Raw genomic sequence first — 10412 nt, 5'->3', positions numbered from 1 at the left:
TCAAAATACATGGTTGCCAATATCAGACATGAGAGCTCGATATATTTATAACATCATTTTTCAAGTTTGGTTGCTTCTTCTTCAGTGGCACCACAAGGAAATTCCTCTTCAAGATACTTGTCCAACACATACTTCTTCATTTCATACCTCAAGATAATCCTTAGGTTACAATGTTTAATAAAGTTATTGGTGCAAGAGGAGGAGGATGAGTAGCACAAGAAGCCATCTATTTAAATAGAGAACATAATTAGTTTGAGTAATAAATCATTTTAATAATATTACCCAATACCAGATTATTAAACAAAAGGTTATGATCCAAATTTGGCTTCACAATATAAAGAGGAGTAGTCAAAAATACAAAATGAAGTTATTTTGGTTGAGAAACTATTGTCAATCTCAATCTCTTTCAGATTCCCAGAAGCGAGATTTGTTAACTTATGTCAACAAAATGTTAATAGCTTTTAATTCAGCTTTGACTTATATCAACAAAATGGTTAATCAACGATTCAAAGTTACAATGTGATTCGGCTGAAGTAACGCTTGAGAATCGCACTCAACATATATACCTTTCTTTGACTATATACTTCTCTTGATGAGCCAGTAAACTACACATTCTAGCATAAAAAAGATATACCAGAAGAGGTGATTTCAATGGAAAGCATAAGATTCACATTGTGTATATAAAACATGATTTAGTTTTACTACTTGTTAATTTAATACTTTTAACTGTGTATAGTTGTCCTATCAAACCCTTTCGGTAACTACACTTAAAAGCCAACCTCAATAGTAATCCAAGAGGCCTACATAAACCATCCTTCTAGAAATAAAAGTAGATAAGCCTCGTCGTGGTAAGACTAACAATGCACATTTAACAAACACACGATGACGTTATATATATATATATAGTAAAATTGTATTTATACGTATCAGATAATCTACAAACATTACGTACTCGTGTGTTTCTTAAATGTGCATTGTTAGTTTTACCAAGACTATGCTTATCAACTTTTAATTCCAACGTGTGTGTGTGTGTCTATATATATATATATAAATATATATATATATATATATATATATATATATATATATATATATATATATATATATATACATACATACACATATAACTTGATATATCTTTTAATTATGTGGACTAAAAGTCAACAATTAAATTATAAACGTCCTAATCGTTTGTCTTTTAATTACTCTTATATTTAAATCAAATTCACCATCTTTTAGTGTAAAGGATAATTCTTATGTGTCTAAAATCAAAAAAGATGAGCAACCAAAACAAGAAATATATTTACAAAATTCTGGAGCTTTAGCTTCCACGACATAGATAAAGAACAGCCAAATCGTGGCACACAGAAAAAATACGATTTTATTAAATTATTATTTTAGTTCTCAGCAGCTAGCCACGATGTGAAGAAGGGACCAGAATGTGCAAAGAAGACTTTCACAATCCTGGTTGAGCATCGATCGAGACAATGACTTAGTGGATGATCATCAGTGACATGGAGGAGAGGCAGAGGGACCAAAACATCTTTTTTTCCAACATAAAAAATCTTTGATCTAAAATAGAAATTTTACATAAAAAAAGACTTAACATACTGTCAAAACAAACTCTAAATGCAATAGACTTGAGTTCCGTTCTCTGATACCACTAATGAGTTTCGATACTAACAAAGATAAACCTTTCTGACGGGAAACAATAAACAATTCTGATCTGTAACTCATAACCTAAGATCTAACTCAACTATCCATTCAAATTAAAGAACACGATAGAATATAACCATACTTTTGCTTTCTTCGCATGTTTCTACTTTTGATGACCCAGTTGAATGGACTAGAGAACCGAACATAGAGCTCCTTTTTTTTAAAATAATGCCCATGAAACAACACACAATCATGTCTAAAAAATCCTAGAATTATAAGGTTCAAACAAAACCAAAATATTTATTCTATGGTCGACCACGATGTGCTACACAACCTGCACATAATGTGGGAACTACACTTCAAAAGTTCTTACGGTTTCAAAGGATTCCCATATTTTGAGATTAAGAGGTATTTTTCTTATACTTCAAAATTGGATTTGGTGCCCTCTCTTTATAGGGAGGTGATTTGAAACCCTTGAGGTAATTACCAAATTTAATTACAATTACCTATGGATTTAAATCATTTTATAAAAATTCCATATTCCTTTATTTACTATTAATCTAACCCAAAGGGAAGTGCTATTTATAGTAATATTATCAGGCTTGTTATGACTATGAGTACTAATATCCATCAATTATGATTTCTCAAATGTTTTGAGCATCGTGAGATTGTATTAGAAATTGGCTAACCTATATTACTAGACACATGTTAAGAACATTGTGAGGTATCAAAATAAGCCAAGAAATGGTCGCTTGTAGACCGTAGAAAACATGACTGATAAGAGTTATGGTGACATGTATTTTAGAGATAACTCAGTGTCATAGTCTACATGCACATTTGTTTTAAATTGTAGTATAGAAACATGAAACATTTCATGTACGAGATGGTGGTAGAATTCAAACTTGACCTTGGATTTGTTTTGAGTATGAAATTTCAATTAGAAATTTTCTATGAAAGTCTAGTTACATTGACAAATAATCCTTGAGATCACAGTACGTCACTGCATAGAAAAAAGAAAATCTACTACATCTAAGAGAAACATTTTTTGATAATTTGTTCACAATAGTGATTACTAAAGGAAAATATGATATGCATTCTAAGAGCATTCGAATGAGAAATGTCGACAAGTTTAGTTGCTATGTTAATTACCTCGAAACATTTATATAATAGTTAAATCGTTAATTGTATGGTGATGAAATAATATGGAATTACTTATATTTGGGAGTATGATACCATAAAAAATTAGTTTAGTATTTTGTTTCATTTTACCTGTTACTTATTGTATATTAATTTATTTGAAATGCCACAGTCAGTCATAATTTTAGGTGTAGGCATTAATATAATATTGCCATGGAATATTTATAGATTTTTCATTGTTATTGAATTTTACGTAGGGGTTGATATAATATTCATGAGTACTTATAAAATGGGGATTTTCAGTATTGGTTAAAACCCGCGCTAATATATTACTTCACGGATTCAACCACTAATAATTTTAATACGATAGGATCTTATATTCTTCAATGGACTTAACTAATTCGTAGTTTGAAAGTCTGTTTTACATCAGTTTGCGTCAAAGTACTTGTAACTGGATGTCATAAAGTGTAATTCTATGTATGACATGATAAGTAATATATTGTCAAATTCTATTCGTTCCTTTTGCCTTAACATGAAAAGCGATATCTTTGGGACCCACGATCATTTGTTGTCGACATCTAAAGTTCTTAACAAATCCCAGACTAAATTGATGTGTTCAATTAGTAGTATGAATTCATTCATCATAAACTGGAAATCGATGTAACATCGTAGCTTTTCGAATAAAATTTTCCATATAATATCGCATAATTCTAATAATACATTTCTCAAAAAATCTCACTTATTTAATTTTCAAACCATAACTCCATAATTGTTTTATTAAAATCTAGGATCTTCAAAACGTAACCCTTTCTCTGGTGTGTACAATCAAGCGGGTGCCATCCCGCGAGCCTGAGAAAAACCTTAAACACATAACACATAACACGGTAAGCATGAAGCTTAGTGAGTTCCCCAAAATACCACACATAACTCATTAGCCACTTGAGGCTATATCACTGTAGGACCCTCCGGTCAATGTGTCTCAGTGGGAACCTCCAGTCCCACAGTTCGTTAGACCCTCTGGTCCGGTCTGTAAAAACAACGCATAACATAAATCACATAGACATAATGCACAACATACAACATAAAGTAGGATAACATAATACTCAATGTAAGAACATAAGACCCTCCGGTTACACATAAGTACCACTCTAGGTAAAGTATAGTTAGAAGACTAACCTTGCTACCTACAAGCAATTATCCTCGAACTAGAATCTCGAACCAGCCACCACCTAACACATATGGTAATTATCTATAATCAATACTCAACTTTTCAACTCTAAGCAAACCCAAGGTTTCTCGTTCTCTTTCTCTCTCTATGTCTCTCTAACTCTTGAAATGGGTAAAATACCATTTTACCCATCCATGATCACCATTACTCATTTACGCCCAAACCCTAAAGTCAACAGAAGTCAAACTTGAGTCAACAGTCCTTGTTTGACCCAACTCATCGAGTGCACTCATGTAACTCGTCGAGTACACTCGTATCCTTAGAAGTCTCGTGAAGGTTCCATTTACCTCGTCCAAATGACCCCCAACTCAACGAGTTATCACTTGGTCTTGAATACAGGGACGAACCCGAACCTACTCATCGAGTGAGCTCATGGTCTCGGTGAGATCATAAAAACTAAATCCTCAATTAGACTTGGCCAAGTACTTCGGGGTGTCATGACTAAATCATCGAGGGGGCCACATATATCGCTTTAATCCATTTAAGGGTAAAAGGAATGGATAAACTTCAACTCATATGCTTGTTCTACTACTTGTTGAATTATACTCAAAGGTACGTTTTATAACATCAAGTTACCATTGCGTTTTCATGAAATCAATGTATAACCAACTCATAGTCAACAACTCATTTCTCTAGGTTTGAAGAATATAAGATATTATTGTCTCATTATCACTCGTGATAAAATCCATGAAGTGATTCAAATGAGCGTGGGTTGAGTCCAATACTCATAACTTATGAGCACTCATGAATGTTGTAGCAACTCTTGCTATGTCCACTACCTTGGACATTTATAAACCAACTTCATGGTAGTGTTGCCTTAATACCTACTTCCAACGTATTATCGACTGTGGATGCTTTGAACAACTTAGTCATTCAGGAAGAATGACCTCGTTATTTTGGAAGTCACAACATGCAAAGAGAAACAAAATAATAATCGGATCCAATATGGTCTCAGAACTTATGAATATAAATAAAACAACTTTAATTTATCATCATATTGATTACACATTATTCATTGTATATTGTTTCAACTTATCAACCTTATACTTGAATTAAAACAATAATTGTCCCATGCTCCAAGCATGTACACTATGTTTTTTTTTCTGAACACGAGTCATGCCATACACCAAGTATGCACACTATGTTTTCCTATGATATTTACTTTGTGAAATAGATTTATTGAACATAGTTCCAATGATTCTCATTTCACAATCCCAAATCCTTACCGCAACGACAAGAATTCCAAATTCGTGCCATTTAACAAAATCTGTTATAGTTTAAGCTTGTATGCACTGATCCTCTTGTAATGATTATGCAAAAAGTCACAAAGACTTGTCAACAGTTATTACAAAGTAGTCCAATAGAGATCACTCCATCGAAACGAAGTCTAAAATTCAGAGTACATTGCTTTAAACATCCTTCTTGCATTAAGTTTTCTAATCTTACACAGAGTGAATAACTTCCACCAATGGAGAAATCTCTATATTCCCATTTTGACTATAACTTCTTGATAAGAGTTGCCTCTTTTTAGAATATTTCAATATGGTCCTTCCAAAATTAACACTATACTTCCAACTATCCCTGAGCAACCAATCTCTGGTAAACCTTAAATTGTCCTTGACAATTTCTTAATCATTTTAGTCATATCCAATTCTAGACTTTTCCCCTCTTCATGCCATGAGCATTTGGAAAATTTAGAAAGGATGTATATTATACCATATGTAATCGATCCTATATCCGAAGCATATGGGACACGATTCATGATGTCTTACATAAACACAAGATAGTAGACCAGTCTTTTGCTATAGTATTTCTAGTTCTATTTACCATGTTCTCATCATTTTGAATATAAAAAGGGATGACATAATCATAATCGACTTTTAGAACGCAAATAATGTCGCTATATATAGAATTTCCTTATGTTGAGTCATTCCAACGTAAACTTCATATATATATATATATATATATATATATATATATATATATATATATATATATATATATATATTATTGACTAAAGATGATTAAAACCTCAGTATAAGCTTTAAGACTTGAAATGAAGTATAATTTTCTCTCCCTTAATTATAGGAAAACAACTTTTCCCAATTGAACTTTTGCTTCTTCTTTTTTTCTATAATTAACATTGGTAACTTGCAACACTTATGAAAATTATCATCTTCCCAGTAACATGACAAGAATTATCCTCCCACTAGCTTTGACGTTAACTTAGAAATCAGCTGAACTTCTAGAAATCAATACTTTATTGACTTTCTTACCAAAGTTCAGATTTCTGATAAAAGATGCTCTGATAAAATTTTATCAAAATCATACACCTTTCCTTAGATAGCACACATGTATGTCTAAACAATTTTAAACTATGAAAAAGGATGTCGTAATCATAGTCTCTATTGTTTAGACCTTTGCTATTCCTCACAAGTCAATATTAGTGTGCCGAGTAACCACACATGCTCCACTAACAACTTTGAGAATGCAAATATCATATTTTCTATCTACTTAAAATCTACTTAGTGAAAGCGTTTCATCACCATCATTTTCATGAATCAGAGAGAAAGCTTATGACACTTAGACTTTATGGTGTGTGAGTTCCTATCCATGTGAATTTTTCAAAACCATAATCACAAGACAAGGTTAGTGACAAATCCAAATTCATATGGACTGAACTTGTCCAATCTTAACTTTTTGCCATCTGGCAGCACAAGGGTCTGCCATTGCTTCCAAGTTGTTATGCAAACAATTGAGAACTTTCAGAACTTAGATACAAAGCCAACTTTAACTGTAATAGGTTCAAAAATAAGAATATGTCAACACGATAGGTTATAAACCTCAACTCGCACGCTAGTGATAAAATATAGATTTTATTCTTGATTAGATCTTGAAACTCTTTCAGGACCTTTTAGAGTCCCACTGTCCTCTTGACATATAGGACTATTTTGCCATGACCCATTCTTTGACAAACAAATATTTAAGAGATAGTGTGGATTCTTATCAAGACAAATGCTTCACACAATTGGCCTAAGTTAGTCTTTGTTTTATCCAAAACATCACAACTTACCAATTTCAAATGTATAGGAGTAGAACAGATTTTACTCTTATATTTGACTAGTGTTAATAAACCTTCTTTAGGATGTGTCACTCAAGTTACAATCTTAGAGTATGACTCTAAGAATTGTTTTGGAACGAAGTATGACTCATCTTCTTCATTTAACCATTTCAATAATTCATGACTCCTCTTGTTATCCATAAGATTGCACTAAGGTGTCCCTAGAGGATTAATTGTGATATCCTCTCACAATCATTAAGATCATCATAAAACATGATACTAAAGTACTCTCCCATCTTTTCAGATTTTTAGAAACTCTTATCTTTATGCCTAATTTGATTCTTCTTATTTGTTCTGTCGTTCATTGAACATTTACAATATTTCAGAATTATACTTAAACTTGTAAGTATAACCATATTTAATAAACTTTAGTAACTGATGACAAATAGTTTTATCGATCATTATGGTGGACTTGACCAGTACACAAGAATGTGTACTCGATCCCTTAGTCCTTCACTTGACTTACATATACATGTGAACAAGGAATTAGTCTTGATTTTCCAAAGATGAAAATTCTCACTCATCATACTATACAACTTTCATGATTCCAAGTTTCGGTCCAATTGAAACTTGGGTGATGAGAATCTTTCCTTATTCGGTAAATTTAGACATTACTACAAATGAAAGAATCAAATTCACATTTCCATTAATGCTAGAAGCATACAAATATCAATTTTTCCATAAAAGCCATTGCAAGGAGATATAAAATAAAATAAAATCACTTTTTTTATTTATAAAATGTGGAAAAACGTTTTCCTTACAATGCAACTTTAAATGAAAACTATGCTATCACATATTTTCTAGCAATCTATCATAACTCTTAAGTAGCAAATCAAGAATCCGATTTTCAAACCATGCGATTGAAATCCATTTTAGCGATTAGATTCATCATACTCTTCTTTTAATATTCCTTTGCTTTATCATGTACCAAGAATCAGTACCTAGGAACTTAACAGGGCTAGATAGTGGACTTACTTGAAGTCGAGTCAAACTTTTTGACTTCACATTTTCTCAGATCATTCAGGTAGTTAGGGAAGCTTCGCAACTAATGCCCCTTCCTTTGGCGAGAGAAACATATGCACCCTTTGGAAATGGTACATGGGATAATCTCAAACTTAGTCCTTCGCTTTACCATTTGGTCAACCGAATTAACTATGGTCGATTTTTTTCCATTGGGAAGAGAAAACTTTTCTGGATTTCCAATGTTATCATTGTTAATTTCCATGGAAGTTTGGGAAGTTGATCTTCCAGCTAAATTTTCCTTACCAGTGCTCTAAACATTTCTAATTCAGCAGCATCAAGCAAATAGGTAAGATCATAAAGGGTCATCTCATAGTTTGTTACATAGTAGTCCTAAAGGTCATAGTTTGTTACATAGTAGTCCTAAAGGAACTCACTATGTGACTTAGAAAGTGATTGGATATTCAACTTTCTCAAGACGTTGACACCCAACTCTCCCGACTTGTCAATATGTGGCTTCCTATCTAATATGTGATCACACATAGACCTTCCTTGCCAATTGGGCTTGAGTAACCTTAAACTATTCAAGAACATGTGTGTTAGGGAGAATAATTGGAGGAGGTGAAGGAAGTGAAGTATGATTTCCAAGCAATATGGGATGATCATAAATGTCTAAACCAGAAATCTAATGGAAGATGTTCAATTTTGTTCATTTAAGTCCTTAGTATAACACCCAATATGAAATATTAACGCTAGGACCCAACACAATATTTTATAACTTGGAAGAGGGATGCCATAATCCAAGCTATAAAATATTTGAAGGTAGGAGAATGACGATTCACGAATTTCTACCATTAAAACGAAATAATTTATTAGGTTTTAATTGGATTTAAAACTGCTAGATCTTTTGAGATTCATTGAAATTTTCAATGACATGTTTCAATCTCGATTGATCCCTCTCAAGTTTTGTGACTGGGATGCTGAGGATCACAAAACAAGGTGTGAATAACCATGCAATTAAACTTGGTAATCTTAATATTTATCACTCAATCGATGTGTCGGTTAACCACATGCGCTCCACAGATACTATGATAAACATTAAGTTACCCTTTGCCTACCTTGTTAAATCAAGGTAGTGTGCTGGTTAACCACATATGCTCGACAGACCGACTTAAGCAAAGTGCAAAGTGTAATTTCATCGGTTAGAACCAAATTCACATTTTCCTAAGTAACTAAGATTGGGAATTCATAAGTGTTTAGTTACTTAGTATTTATCGTTAATACTTTTAATGAAGAGAGAATTATAGTCATTGTCCTACCCATTCGACTAACAACCCTCCGCCAGTCAAGGAAGCGGTGGGTGAGAGTAGACACCCATTAAACCGTCGTTTTATAGGCAGTAACCTTATACCTCCTTATGGGACGGCTTCGTGAATGAGGCCTACTAACGGTAAGTTATACTTGCTCGTGTGTATATATATATATATACTAGTAACTTATAATAGTATAAAGTATAATGGTTGAATTTTATCTTTTAAAATTCGAAGGGTTAACATGGAATTAAAGTATTCATGAGGGGAAACTTTACAAATTCCAAAAAATGAGGGCAACTTTTCAAGTATTCAAAACCTTTTCAATTCCATAACTTATATGTTTAATGTAGTTTTAGTGAAAAAACTCTTCAAGATGTATAACTTTAGGAGAAGTTATGGAAGATTTTATAATCATTTACGAAAATAAGACTCTTCATTTTCATAGCCTATTAGTTTAAGGTAATTTAAGGAAAAACTCTTCAAGTTCCATAACTTGAGGACAAGTTATGGATGACTTTAAAATCATTTAAGAAAATAAGACTCTTGATTTTCATAACTTAGAGAAATATTATGAGTTTTAAAAATCATAAATGTCACTTTTCATATAACTTGAGGACAAGTTACAAAAAAACATTTTATGAACAACTCTTAGTTTAATTTGGATTGAAAACACATTATCAGACAACTTTTCTCTATTAATCTAAACTAACTCATAAGAACAAGAAAATTCAAATCAACCATTTTCAAGTAATTAGCTTAATCCTTAAACTAATACAAAACATGAATCTATTGATAGTTATCTTTGAAATTGGATTTGCATGAACATTACCATGTCAAGAACAAGTTTATAAGTTCAAAAACAGCTTAGGGTAATGTTCCTACTCCAATTCAAGCCAAAAAGACTTGAAAATATGTTGTTAGGGGTCTAACTCGTCGAGTGTATGAACCAAATTGATGTTTTGGATGGTTTTACGCATGGACTCGTCGAGTCCCTTCA

Source organism: Lactuca saligna, chromosome 6 (assembly GCF_052625555.1).
Source record: "Lactuca saligna cultivar CGN05327 chromosome 6, ASM5262555v1, whole genome shotgun sequence".
Lineage (NCBI taxonomy): Eukaryota > Viridiplantae > Streptophyta > Magnoliopsida > Asterales > Asteraceae > Lactuca > Lactuca saligna.
Note: the sequence above shows the minus strand (reverse complement) of the source record.